Source organism: Oncorhynchus keta, chromosome 22 (assembly GCF_023373465.1).
Source record: "Oncorhynchus keta strain PuntledgeMale-10-30-2019 chromosome 22, Oket_V2, whole genome shotgun sequence".
NCBI lineage: Eukaryota > Metazoa > Chordata > Actinopteri > Salmoniformes > Salmonidae > Oncorhynchus > Oncorhynchus keta.
The window spans coordinates 20,295,221-20,310,275 of NC_068442.1; positions in this window are offsets into that span (position 1 = coordinate 20,295,221).

Here is a 15,055-nt window from a genome sequence, read left to right on the forward strand (position 1 = left end):
ACGGTCTATGACTAGGGTGGCTGGAGTCTTTGACGATTTTCAGGGCCTTCCTCTACTCTATGCAGTGCCTTCCATTCAGAGGCCAAGCAGTTGCCTTACCAGGAGCTGATGCAACCAGGATGCTCTCGAAGGTGCAGCTGTAGAAATTGTTGAGGATTTGAGGACCCATGCCAAATCTTTTCAGTCTCCCGATGGGGAGTAGGCGTTGTTGTTCCCTCTTCACGACTGTCTTGGTGTGTTTTGACCATGATACTTTGTTGGTGATACCAAGGAACTTGAAGCTCTCAACCTGCTTCACAACAACCCTGTTGATTAGAATGTGGGCGTGCTCAGCCCTTCTTTTCCTGTAGTCCACAATCATCTCCTTTGTCTTGATCATGTTGAGAGAGAGGTTGTTATCCTTGCACCACACTGCCAGGTGTCTGAACTCCTCCCATAGGCTCATCATTGTCGGTGATCAGGCCTACCACTTTTATGTCGTCGGAAAACTTAATGATGGTGTTGGAGAAGTGCTTGGCCATACAGTCATGGGTGAACAGGGAGTATAGGAGGATCAGCGAAGCACATGTGTTGTCACCTACCCTTACCAACTGGGGGCAACCCGTCAGGAAGTCCAGGATCCAGTTGCAGCGGGAGTTGTGTAGTCCCAGGGCCTTAGCTTAGTGATGAGTTTGAGGGTACTATGGTGTTGAACGCTGAGCTGTAGTCAATGAATAGCATTCTCACGTAGGGGTTCCTTTTGTCCAGGTGGGAAAGGGCAGTGTAGAGTGAGATAGAGATTGCATCATCTGTGGATCTGTTAGGACGGTATGCAAATTGGAGTGGGATAATGGTGTTGATGTGAGCCATGACCAGCCTTTCAAAGCACTTCATGGCTACAGACGTGAGTGCTACGGGTCAGTAGTCATTTAGGCAGGTTACCTTGGTGTTCTTGGGCTCGTAAATCTAGGCGACCACACGTGCTATGAAGGAGAGAAAAAATATATATGCCGGTGTTTACCCTTATCGGTGGTGGAGAAGTACCCAATTGTCATACTTGAGTAAAAAAAAAGATACCTTAATAGAAAATGACTCAAGTAAAAGTCACCCAGTAAAATACTACTTGAGTAAAAGTCAAACATTGTTTGGTTTTAAATATACTTTTAAAAAGTCACCCAGTAGTCACCCATCAAAAGTAAATGTAATTGCTGAAGTATACCTAAGTATCAAAAGTAAAAGTAAAAGTATGAATCATTTCAAATTCCTTATATTAAGCAAACCAGACTGCACAACTTTTTTTTAAATGTATGGATATCCAGTGGCCCACTCCAACACTCAGACTTAATTTACAAACAAACATGTGTGTATAGTGAGTCTGCCAGATAAGAGGCAGTAGGGATAACCAGGGATGTTCTCCTGATAAGAATGTGAATTTGACCATTTTCTGACCTGCTAAAGCATTCAAAATGTAACGAGTACTTTTGGGTGTCAGGGAAAATGTATGGAGTAAAAAGCAATTATTATTTTTCTAGGGTTTTTATTTTATTTTACCTATTGTCTACATTGTAGAATAATAGTGAAGATATCAAAACTATGAAATAATGTAGTAACCAAATAGTTTTTTAAAGAAATCAAAAAAGTTACTCTGGGTCTTCCTTTCCTGTCCTCATGAGAGCCAATTTCATCATATCGCTTGATGGTTTTTGCAACTGCACTTGAAGAAAATGTCAAAGTTCTTGAAATTTTCCAAAATGACTGACCTTCATGTCTTAAAGTAATGATGGATTTTCTTTTTTCTTTGTTTATTTGAGCTGTTCATGCCACAAGGACTTGGTCTTTTACCAAATAGGGCTATCTTGTTTTACACTTTTTTGGTTACTACATGATTCCATATGTATTATTGAATAGTTTTGATGTCTTCACTATTATTCTACAATGTAGAAAATAGTCAAATAAATAAAAACATTTGAATGAGTACAGTACTGTATATACACTGCTCAAAAAAATAAAGGGAACATTAAAATAACACATCCTAGATCTGAATGAATGAAATATTCTTATTAAATACTTTTTTCTTTACATAGTTGAATGTGCTGACAACAAAATCACACAAAAATGATCAATGGAAATCAAATGTATTAACCCATGGAGGTCTGGATTTGGAGTCACACTCAAAATTAAAGTTGAAAACCACACTACAGGCTGATCCAACTTTGATGTAATGTCCTTAAAACTAGTAAAAATGAGGCTCAGTAGTGTGTGTGGCCTCCTCGTGCCTGTATGACCTACCGACAATGCCTGGGCATGCTCCTGATGAGGTGGCGGATAGTCTCCTGAGGGATCTCATCCCAGACCTGGACTAAAGCATCCGCCAACTCCTGGATAGTCTGTGGTGGATGGAGTGAGACATGATGTCCCAGATGTGCTCAATTGGTTTCAGGTCTGGGGAAAGGGCGGGCCAGTCCATAGCACCAATGCCTTCCTCTTGCAGGAACTGCTGACACACTCCAGCCACATGAGGTCTAGCATTGTCTTGCATTAGGAGGAACCCAGGGCCAACCGCACAGCATATGGTCTCAAAAGGGGTCTGAGGATCTCATCTCGGTACCTAATGGCAGTCAGGCTACCTCTGGCGAGCACATGGAGGGCTGTGCGGCTCCCCAAAGAAATGCCACCCCACACCATGACTGACCCACCGCCAAACCGGGCATGCTGGGAGGATGTTGCAGGCAGCAGAACGTTCTCCACGGCGTCTCCAGACTGTCATGTCTGTCACATGTGCTCAGTGTGAACCTGCTTTCATATGTGAAGAGCACAGGGTGCCAGTGCCAAATTTGCCAATCTTGGAGTTCTCTGGCAAATGAAAAACGTCCTGCACGGTTTTGGGCTGTAAGCACAACCCCCAACTGTGGACGTCGGGCCCTCATACCACCCTCATGGATTCTGTTTCTGATCGTTTGAGCAGACACATGCACATTTGTGGCCTGCTGGAGGTAATTTTGCAGGGCCCTGGCAGTGCTCCTCCTGCTCCTCCTTGCACAAATGCGGAGGTAGCGGTCCTGCTGCTGGGTTGTTGCCCTCCTCATCTCCTGATGTACTGGCCTGTCTCCTGGTAGCGCCTCCATGCTCTGGACACTACGCTGACAGACACAGCAAACCTTCTTGCCACAGCTCGCATTGATGTGCCATCCTGAATGAGCTGCACTACCTGAGCCACTTGTGTGGGTTGTAGACTCCGTCTCATGCTACCACTAGTGTGAAAGCACCGCCAGCATGCAAAAGTGACCAAAACATCAGCCAGGAAGCATAGGAACTGAGAAGTGGTCTGTAGTCCCCACCTGCAGAACCACTCCTTTATTGAGGGTGTCTTGCTAATTTCCACCTGTTGTCTATTCTATTTGCACAACAGCATGTGAAATGTATTGTCAGTCAGTGTTGCTTCCTAAGTGGACAGTTTGATTTCACAGAAGTGTGATTGACTTGGAGTTACATTGTGTTGTTTAAGTGTTCCCTTTATTTTTTTGAGCAGTGTATATATATTTTAGTTGAATATGTTCTTATTCACAAAATGTGTGCACTGGTCCTTTACTAGTCCTGCATTAGCTGACCTCTATAACCGTCTGTAGCGTGGGGGGAAAGATTGTTTTGTTGAAAATAGATTTTTTTTCACAACGTAGTGCACTGGGCCTTTACTGGTCCCTCATTAGCAGACTGATATAGCCGTCTTTAGGACAGTTCACCACTTTTTCCCTGCTACCCCCCAAACATCTTCCAGCTACTATGATACAGTTGCTTGCTGTATAACTTTGGAGCTAAATGTGCGCAATTGTTTTGCATGGAATAATCAGACATTTGTATGTCTGACTATGCTCTTCAAAAGGTGATATTACAACCAAATAGTTAACATTTAATTTAAAAAATCCCTTGAAAACGTCACACGGTTGTCAATGGTTTTAGTGGAGCTAGGGGTCTCCTTGCCCCCCAGCAGGCAAATCGAATACGTTACACCTTCATGACATTTTTTTAAAAGACCAATAGAACTACCTAACTAGGGATTTAGAACAGAACCTTTCTGGTCCTTACTGATCTAGTTCCATACTACTACTGAAACAAGGAAGTGTGCAAGCAAAACCCCACAGCTGTATACAGTACAATGTGAGGACAATGCATATTGAATACTTATCTAAATAAAAGGTTGGGGTCATTTCCACTTCAATTCAATCCCTGAGTGATTCAGTTTGCATTTTGTTTACTTTCTGAATTGAAATTACCCCAACCCTGATCCTTCAAAAATCAGCCTCAAAATATTCTCCATCAATACTATTGATTTAGAAACCTTGTGTTACTTGAGAGATTCCGTATGCCGACTATAGTTTCTTTGAACTATGATTAGGACAATTTCACACCAAGACAACCCCAAAATATTTTGGGCATTTCATATTGTTCTGGAAATTGTCAAACAGAACATAAACTTACTCAGGAGGTGGGATGTTTGACATGCTTTTTAGATTTGTATCACAAAAAACTGTTGAGATGAAAGTGACCCTTTTATAACCCTTTGAGACCATGTCTCCTATGACCCTATGACCTGTGAACATAATACAGTGTTGGGTATGTATGTAGAGACGGACCAAGGCGCAGCGTATGTTGAGTTCCACATAATATGTTAATAGTGAAACTTAGCAACAACAAAACAATACACTAACAATGAACTGTGACTAAAGAGGTGCTACGTGCACTAACTCAAAACACTGTAACACAAACAATATCCCCTAACCCACAGGTGGAAAAATGCAACTTAAGTATGATCCCCAATTAGAGACAACGATTACCAGCTGCCTCTTATTGGGAATCATACACAAACCCCAACATAGAAAATGAAACCTAGAACCCCACATAGAAATAATAAACTAGACTAAAACCCCTAGTCACGCCCTGACATACTCTACCATAGAAAATACAGACTTTCTATGGTCAGGACGTGACATACAGACAACATCTGGGTGTCATTATACTACTTATAATGTGCTCTAACATATGGAGTATGTCTAGATTCTGACAAAAAATTATTCATGTATTCAACATTAAAATATTAAAATGAATATCTCAAAAGTACTCTTTTTGATTTAGTTAATTTAAAGAAAAATGTATTGGCACAATACACTGTACAAGTACCTTACATTCCCAGAGTGGGCTCTCTGCTAATTTTGAAGTGATGATGCCTTTTTTAGCACAACCAACATGGCAAAATGGATTTAAAAGGAACTCCCTGTGCTGGTGATTTGCTGAATGTGCAATCCTAAAGGGCTGTTATTGGTTACTGACCCATGATGTCAATTTCTATGTATCAAAATGCATCATGTCTTCAAATGTACAAGAGAGCCCACTCTGGAAATGTGATGTGTTTGAAGAAAAAAGAAATCTGAACAATATGTAAACAACAATAAGCAAAATCAATGTTTTTATGTGAAATAAATGAAGGTGATTTTAAAAACAATCTGAATGGAGACATACTCCATATTGGAGAGCACACTATGAGGATTATAATGACACCAATATGTTGTCTGTATCATGTATGGTTCACGGATCATAGAGTCTTACAGGAGACTTATAGGTCTGAAAAGGGTCTAAAATATCAAAAGCAAATCAAACATCCTTCCTCCCAATGAAGGTTCTATGAGAGAACTGCCAGAACAATCTGAGATACCCACAATGATTTTGGGCTGTCTTGGCATGGAATAGCTCTTTAACTTCATTCCAGCTAATATCGCGGAGGAATAGGAAATAGGTAATACAATATTGATACAGAATCTGACGTTTTCAATACAGTATTAACCCTCAGTATTGGAAGTAGCCAAGAATATATTAACATAGTATTTACCATAGTTTTATGGTGAGATAAAGAGATGGTATGAAACATATCGGCTAAAGGAGAGGTAGAGCTGTGTTCAGATATACCCTTCTGCAACCCATCTGGCTAAAAGAGAGATATCATTACTCTCCTACCCTTTCAAGGTTTCTCTGTCTCACTTGTTACATAAGCGCTGCATGCACTGAAACCTACAGTACACACACACACACACACACACACACACACACACACACACACACACACACACACACACACACACACACACACACACACACACACACACACACACACACACACACACACACACACACACACACACACAAAGTAAAAGGTACAGCAAAGTAAAAGCATGCGTGACACAAACAAAGGATTATTTTGACAGACATACACACGCTCGCACATATTTACACAAAATAACACGCACACACAGACACGCACACTAAACACACACACCTTGTCTGTGGCCAGCGTTGCTGATTAACATAACATCATGTAGAAGGCGTGTGCAACTCACCATGCGAGGCAACAAATATATTCCGCTTTCCAGAATCCCTCTCTTTAACTCCTCCACAACTTGACAGCTCTCTCTCGCTCCCTCACTCACAGCCATCTCCTCCCTTCTCGCCCCTACCAGGCTCCCCCTCGCTCCCTCAAACACAGACACACACACTGGCACTGAGAAAGACCGCTGACTGCTCCTCTCACCATCCTTAGCCATACTGAGGAGAAATTCACTCCGGCTTTTTTCAGCTTATCTGAAAAGCAGTTGTTATGGTGATAGGATACAAAGACTGAGCTCTGACTGTCAGCAACATACATGTGTGGGAAGAGCAGTCTGTGCGTGCATGTGTACGATGAAATTCATTACTAGAAGGGTCAGAGGGATGTTTAGCTTGCGATGTGTTTTGTTTGATGTGTGTAATATTGCGGGTTGAGCGAGGAGGAAAGGAGACATCTTTGTTATTGGCTAATCTACTCAAGTACACAAACACACACAGATGCAAGAATGCATAAACCCACATATTACAGAACTACTCACACACGCTACAGAAAAGTATACTGTAGATTTTCCTGAGAGAGAGAGAGAGAGAGAGAGAGAGAGAGAGAGAAGCTCAGTGTGTAAATAACCAGGGTTTCTCAAAATGTACCTTAACATTAGAGAGATATTACCACCTCTGGCTGCTGCAAATATTGAGGCGGCTTATTCTAAAGCTTACCCAATAAAAATGCACAATATCACAGATTTGGCACACCATTGCGCACACATCATAAAATATATTGAGACAAATGACAGACAGTAGTCTACAAGTAGAACTCAATTCATTGAACATAAGTAAAGCCTGCTATATTTAATGCCTGCTATATTTTATAGTTTTCATTTGAAGCATATTTTTAGACATTGTTTGTTTGTATCAACTGCAAAGACACTGGCATCTTTATTTACTCGTGAAGTCTGAAAGTGGTCACAGAGAGATGATAAAACATGTGATCGGAGATCTTCTGTGTATAAAGGGATGCTGAAAGCACCTGTTCTAAGAGGTCTGAGGCAGGCGTTACATTAAGAGCCTTTTCAAGGGCAACGTTAATATCGATGGTTTTAGGAAATAGTTTGGAGATGTAACGATGCTCCTATGAAGGCTCTAACGATGAACTTAGCTTTAAGATGCTCTTGGGAAACCTGGCCCTAGGAGTGGTTCCAGCCGCAGCAATATGGTAGCACAAATCCCTTTATTGAAATACCAGCGCACGTACACGCATGCACACACCATTGTCTGTCTGCTAAGGCAGGTAGCCTCATGGTTGGAGCGTTAGAAACCGAAAAGTTGGTATTTCGATTCACCGAGTAAACAAGGTGAAATATCTGTCTATCTGCAATGAAGCAAGGCACTTAACCCTATATGCTCCAGGGCCACCAACAATAATGGGTCCGGGGAGTTGGGATAAGCAAAAAATACATTTCCATTTTCACACTCGTACAGGTTACCCACCTGTGCATGCATTAAACAGGACAAATATAAGCACCCCCTATTTGACCTTGAAGAGTGAGCGTCAGTCAAGGCCAACTCAGAGAGTCTGGCTCCTCCAAGCAGCTCTTGGAGAGGAAGGAGGAAAAGAGAGTTGAGGCATACAGTATGAAAGAGATGAAGGGAAGGTGTGAGATTGACAGAAAAGGTATGAGAAAGCAATAAAGAAAAGTGAGAGTGAGAGACAAAGAAAATCAGAGCTGTGTTCAGATATACTATAATAAGTGACGCCGGATTCAGACAATAGCAGGGACGGTCCTTGCTGTTCTGCCGCCCTAGGTGAGACCAAAAAGTGCTGTCCAGATTGTTGTGTCGACCGGACCAAAAATCACTGTCCATGGACGTTGAAATGAAGGCCGGTCTGGACCGCACCAAATCTGAACCAAACATAGAAGTCTATGATCGGTTCAGATTCATGTATCTGTGGATGTGTAAATCAAGGCTGGTCCGGACTGCCCTAAAAGGCATCGGCCCGTGCTTGAGGTACCTACAGTTTTGCCTAAGATATCATTTTATGAAATGCTCATCTGTGGTAAGCTTAATGTTTGTAAAACACCAAAAAAAGATGTCTGGTTCGGACATGACCCCCCAAAAAACATCCAAAAGACGTTGGCTCATGCTTACTGGGGTGTAGCCTACCATGTCAGCCACAATGGAATGTTATGTATGCCCATTCATGTGTTAGGATCATCATTTGCAAAACAGGCCGTTGCATTTGCTTTACTAGTCCTGATTCCTATGACTAATCAATTTGACTATTTAAGCTTTGAATATCAGCTACCCAACTTTATCAGGAGTTATCGTGAGCCTATTTGCAATGAGTTTACACAACGGGAAATGCAGAGGTATTTTTCGCTATGATCAGCTTGTCAAAAATTGACCAGTACAAACCTGAAACCACTGATTAAGACAATGAGGTGAAACTCCTAGACAACGTTTGTGGTTGTCCATTCTATATTGTCCATTGTACTTTGACCTGTCCTGTTTTTAGGATATGTTGTTTGTTAAAATTACAGCACATATTTTATTTGATTTAGGTTAGTTAGGCAATTTGACCAGAGAAACCAGAGAAACCTGCATGATGTAAAAAAGTGTCCGTCTCTTACATTTTATCTCCATTCTTTGGCCTACATAAATGGCTACATACCCTATCTACCATATCCTATATCTGCTACATGATTTATGTCGCCCCTACCTTTGACAAAGTGGGCACTGCTTATCACAGGGCGGCACCAGCGATCACCTAAAAAGCCCATATGCCACTGGTTGAGAGAAATTGTCATTGTTTTTGGGCAGAATTATGTGAGATTTTATGTGTTGTTGTTGGACGTGCATCTTGGTCAGTTTAGCTTAGAAAAGGCCGCTCTCGTCAATCTGCCGCCTTAGACCTAATGAGTGGCCTAATCCTGCCTAATGAGTGAGCCGGCCGTGCACTATAGAGCCGTCCAGAATCCTACTGTGCTGGCTCGCATGGGTTATGTTCATAGTGTCCTTTCCAGCATGGTTCCATCAAACGTGGTGGATGTGTAACCAGTCCAGCCCAGTACAGCTTGGGTTGGCCCTATAGTGGGAATCAGGCTTGTGAGTGTCAGCAGAGACAGGTTAGGTTGAAGCATGTTAGCAAGATTTTGGGGGTTATTTCATTTTTGTGGTCAGGTTAAGGTTAGGTTAAGTCATGCCAGAAAGCAGAAGGTTAGAAACCATGCTTGAGGGTGCAGCATTGCCAAATGTAAAGATCAGACAAAAAATGGCTACAAAACAATCGGTCTACTGTTACATTTCTGGTGTGATTTCAGGCTGCCTAGTGTCCAGTTCAGTGTAATTCACAACTCATGTTCAGGGACTTGAGGGATCAATATGACCCACACACACCGGTCATAGTAAAGTTATTACCAAGGGAACCAATGTCGTAGCAACGAGAAGACCTCTCCATGGTAACGAGGTATGCACACAGAAAAAGATTAACCAGCAAAAGAGAACTGACAGATATGGGGCAAAACACACACAGGTGTCACACACGCAAACATACAAAACCACTGTCTACCTAACAGTAAGAGACCAATCAACACTGATTGCAGAGCCAGGAAAGAATTTGACTTCTCTCAAACAGCCCATACTTTTCTCTCCACTGTAGAATAATATGTACTAACACAGCAGAGCCAACACCCAGCAGTGGGATCCTATATTCACTGTCAGAGCATCAGAGCACAATCTGATATCAGAGGACATTATGTGGGGCTATATAACTTCAGAATCTGATATAACTTAACTCACAGCACATTCATCCCAGACTCCCAGAAACCTGAAAAAAAAAACAGAATATCCTGTCCCAGTCTCCACTCCTCCAATAACAGACTCTTTCTCTATGTGGTGTGGGGAGAATCCTGCAGGTACTAAAAGGAGAGAACAGCGAGAGATGGAGAGAAAGAGCAACATGGGTAGAGTGAGAGTGATGAAGGATAGACACTTCTCCCTACATGCTGCAGTGTTAGCGGTACACGGAAGTAGAATCTAGTCCGCCATCCACAGCAATTTAGTATGTGTTTACTACAGCAGATAGCCCTCCTGATCCACTTCCTTGCCCGCTCTGTTTTCAACATCATTACCACTATCCACACAGCAATTTGATTTACACTCTGCTGCAGTGGGCTATGAAAATGTTCTCAACAGGGTCACAAATAAGCAGGAGAGACTGAACGATCAAGTACACAGTAAACACTACATAGTCTGGTAGAGAGCAAGTAACCAAGTAGGTATTTACACTTCAGAGCTTGCAGGGGAGAAAGTAGCCAAGTAACCAAGTAAAAAAAGAATCCCATGGTTTCATCTTGAAACTCTTTCTACCTCCAGGAGTTTCTACTCTCAGAGATAATCTACTACCTTCAGATAAAGGCTCCATCACTGCGAGGACCCAGCCAGAAAGAAACCTAGTCATCCATCTTTCTCTCCCTCTCCTTTTCACTCACTCTCTCTCTTTCTCCCTGGGTTGTCTTCTTTTCCTTCAGGTATTCCTCACTAAATGTAACTAATCCTACATTTGCATTTTTGCTCATCAGAATATTTTGTCCACGTAGTGTATGTAGTACAGTACAGTAGGAGAACCAAGTAGATGTATCTGGCCTACATTTCCTCCCATCATCTCTTCATGCCTTTGTAGCTCCTGGTCACAGACAGCTGGGCTATAGTATGTACCGTCATGGATCAGCAGTCATTATAAAGCCTACTGACATGATGTTTATTCACCATGCCCCAATGAATACTAGTGGGTTAATGTTCACTAGCCTGTGACATACACACATGGTATCATACATCACAACTACTTCATCAGTACATACAGTATGTGAACACTAAGGCTGGACTACACATACTGTACACGTCCAGAAACGACTTCATCCTCATGAATATGTCATGTATTCACACGTCCTGAGCCATCACTACTAGTTCTTAACCGACTCACATGTGAATCTTAGTCACACCAGATTCAAATTGCCCGGGTACTCGGGTAGGCAGAGGCATTAATTAACCATAAGCTAGGTGAGCCAAATTCTAGTACCCCTGGTTGGGAACCAAACAATGACCATGCCACTGGACCAGCCAGCCAGCCTCACTGCCATACCATAGCAGGACAGCCAGATGTGTCATTACCATAATTCTATTTGCATCCTGACCTAAAAGACAGGTACTGTAATGTACATAGGCAAGGCTATCACTACCAGCTGGACAAGGACTGAATACACAGCTCTGCTCAACTTCTATGAATATATTTGCAAAAATCTATTTACTTTTATAATACAATCACCAATGTCACTGTCGTATAGATCATATTACCATGTTATGTTATCAACAAGTAACACATGGTGTCAGTTCGAAATGGTGTTTTACTTTTACCCACTTCCAAGCATAAAAATAAATATTGGTTATCTTAAAAGCCTGAAATCTGTGCAACCCAATGTAAACAGCATTAGCATGCAGAGTTTGTTCTAGATCCCCTACTGTTCTTTTGTTGGCTGAGTCTTATAGAAGGGTTAAGATGGAGCAGGCAGGCCTTGACCCGCATGTCCCAGAGGCTTTATACAGAGACCATCCTGCTGCAGGGGACAATACATTTTAATTAGAGATGGAAAGGAAGAGGAGTGAGGGAGAGAGAGTGAGATGGAGAGAAAGAGGGAGAGGGAGAGATGGAGAGAGAGTAAGCAGGCTCGCATTAGAGGCACACGGTATACTATCATATCTACAGCCAGTGAACAGCTACAGGAGTAATTTAGTAAGAGAAATATGTTATGGTTGAGCACAACTAGAGCACAGTCAGCCTTTCCATTGCAAAGCTACCATTCCCTCTCTACTGGGAATCAACAGTCTCTAAAGCACAGCTAACCCAAAGCACAGAATGTTCTGCAATTAACACGAGAGGCACCGAGGCAGTCATTTTGACTGCATATGCAACTTGTTTCAGGAAACTAGCGATATGTCCTGTGTCACTACTTCACAGGAGAGGCATTTGAACGTAAACATCTTTTATCAAAATGTGTTTTTTTTTTTTGGGGGGGCAGAAATGCCTTCTGGAACATGTGAACTGACTTAATAACGAATGTGTATGCCATCTGTAAGTACAAATACAATTGTTAAATTATGAGCCTAGTTGGTTTAGCTTACGGAAAAAGAGAGGAACCTTCCCACTACTCATGATTGGCTGAGATAATGGATGGGCTGGACATGCCGAGAGATAAGTTTGGATTGGTCTGCCATGTATCGCGCTTCTGTCTATAACATGAGCTGCTCAGTATGTGTAGGTAATCTTGTCTAATGCAACTTTTCTGAAAGATATCACAAAGAACTGCAAAAGTGCTAATGCTATTCATTTTCTGGAGGACCGTGTTTTGAAATCAGTGGAATGTCTGATGGAAGCAGAGTGTGATAGTTAAAGGAGATGGAGAGAATTCTGTCATTTGATTGCAAATATGCAGAGGGAGTCAAAAAGAGAACACACAGAAGGCTGTTGTATAAAACACCTGTCTCCGGATTACATCTTCAAACTAAGGGCAACCATGGAATCCGTGACAGAAAGGGAAAAGTGCTCATCCATCTATACGGGCAAGATAGTTTTGCCCGCCCAATTTTTCAGTTTTTGATTTGTTAAAAAAGTTTGAAATATCCAATAAATGTCGTTCCACTTCATGATTGTGTCCCACTTGTTGATTCTTCAGAAAAAAATACAGTTTTATATCTTTATGTTTGAAGCCTGAAATGTGATAAAAGGTCGCAAAGTTCAAGGGGGCCGAATACTTTCGCAAGGCACTGTAGCTACATTTTCAGATATTATACATTTAGAATTTTGTCAAAAGTGGTTTTCATTGTAAGTTGAAGCATACTATTAGCTAGCTAGCTAACGTTACCTGGCAGACTCGCTAACTAACATTACATGTATGATCTGTGTATTAATATTATTCGTAACTCAGAAGAATTTGTATTGTTAGTTATATCCTAATGCTAGCTAGCAAGCCAACATTGAACCTAGTTGTTTAGCTTTAGCTAGCTGCAGATTCATGCAGAGTAGTAACATTATGAGTTGGAATTATGGTCCATTGTTTAGCTAGCTAGCTAGCTACATGTCTAAACAAAAGTTTCCACTATGCAAGTAACCATTTCACTTTACTGTTTACAGCCTCTGTATCCTGTGCATGTGATAAATAAACTTAGATTTTATTTGATATAGTGTGTGTTTACCAGAGACGGTCATGTGAAAAACAACATGACCTGCACTGAAGTCAATTTAGGATATAACATGAGGCCAACAATTTATTATACTAGGCAAGTCAGTTAAGAACAAATTCTTATTTACAATGACGGCCTACCCTGGCAACTATGGGCAATTGTGCTCCGCCCTATGCGACTCCCAATCACAGCCAGGATTTGAACCAGGGACTGTAGTGACAGCTCTTGCACTGAGATGCAGTATCATAGACCGCTGTGCCACTCAGGAGTCCAAAAAGACAGTGTCCAAGTTCTACAATCCTCTGGTAGAATGCCCTGCTTTTACTTCATCAACTGTAAGCTCTTTTCTGTAATTAGCTCACCATTAACTTGTAAATAATGATCTTGTTGCTTGTTCATTTTCCTGTAATAATGAATACATATTAGCTAAAGTTAAGATGTTGACCACTATATGACATGGTCACTGTTTGAACTGGCTAACAAGCTAACTTAACACTAGCTAGCTAACGTAAACTTGTACATCGCCTTGGTCCGTACAATTGCCCTTATTTTAGCGCCCCAAAAAGATAATACTTCAAGATCAACTGTAATGTCAATACCATTGTAAAGCACAATTTCTCCCCTTTCCAACAAAATCAATTACATGACCTAAACACTGACAGTTTCTGCATAATTCAATTAGGAAATGAGCCCCGTCGGGTCTTTTTAAAAATGGCGGGTGGGGAAGCGAAACTAATGCGTGAGAAGGACAGATGTCGTGTGGGAAAATTGCTTTTTTTACTCGATCTGTCCAACTAATCACCTTATCGCCTCTAAAATGTAAATAAAACACTATAAAGAGTTTATATAATGTGTCATTACATACCTATTTGAAGGTTTGTGTCGAATTTGAATTGGGTTTTTAGGGCGGTACTAAATTGATCTTAGAAGTAAACAGCGGCTTTGAGAATGATGGTCGCATGCAATGATGACAAAAAAATGACTAGGTATCCCCTTTACCCCCATCACTGTCCATTTCTTGTTTTTAAACGATGAGAGAAGTACTACACCTGGTGAAGAGAGATTGTAAGACAGAAATAGTTGCTTTATGCGTGCTGTACATTACGACATGACACGTCAAGATGTAACGAAGGGTCAGTTTTTTTTACTTTTCTCCAATACTATAGAGCCATTACCATGTCGATCAACGCTTGAATAGAAACCTAGTTCACACCCCCGATTTTGACGTCAACACAGTCGCTACAGTCCCATTACTTTTCTTTGTAGCCTCGTTTGAATGTCGTGGTTACGCACATTTGTATGGAATGGGGTGAGTTTACATTAGCTAACTAGCTAGAAACTAACCAAACATTGTTTAGAAAGTTGCTTTTAGTTGCCTGGTTTGCTTGACATATACTAAATGTATTATTACAATAATGGGTTTATTGGTGTTAAAATAGTGGTGTTAAAATAGCTATTTTGGAACATA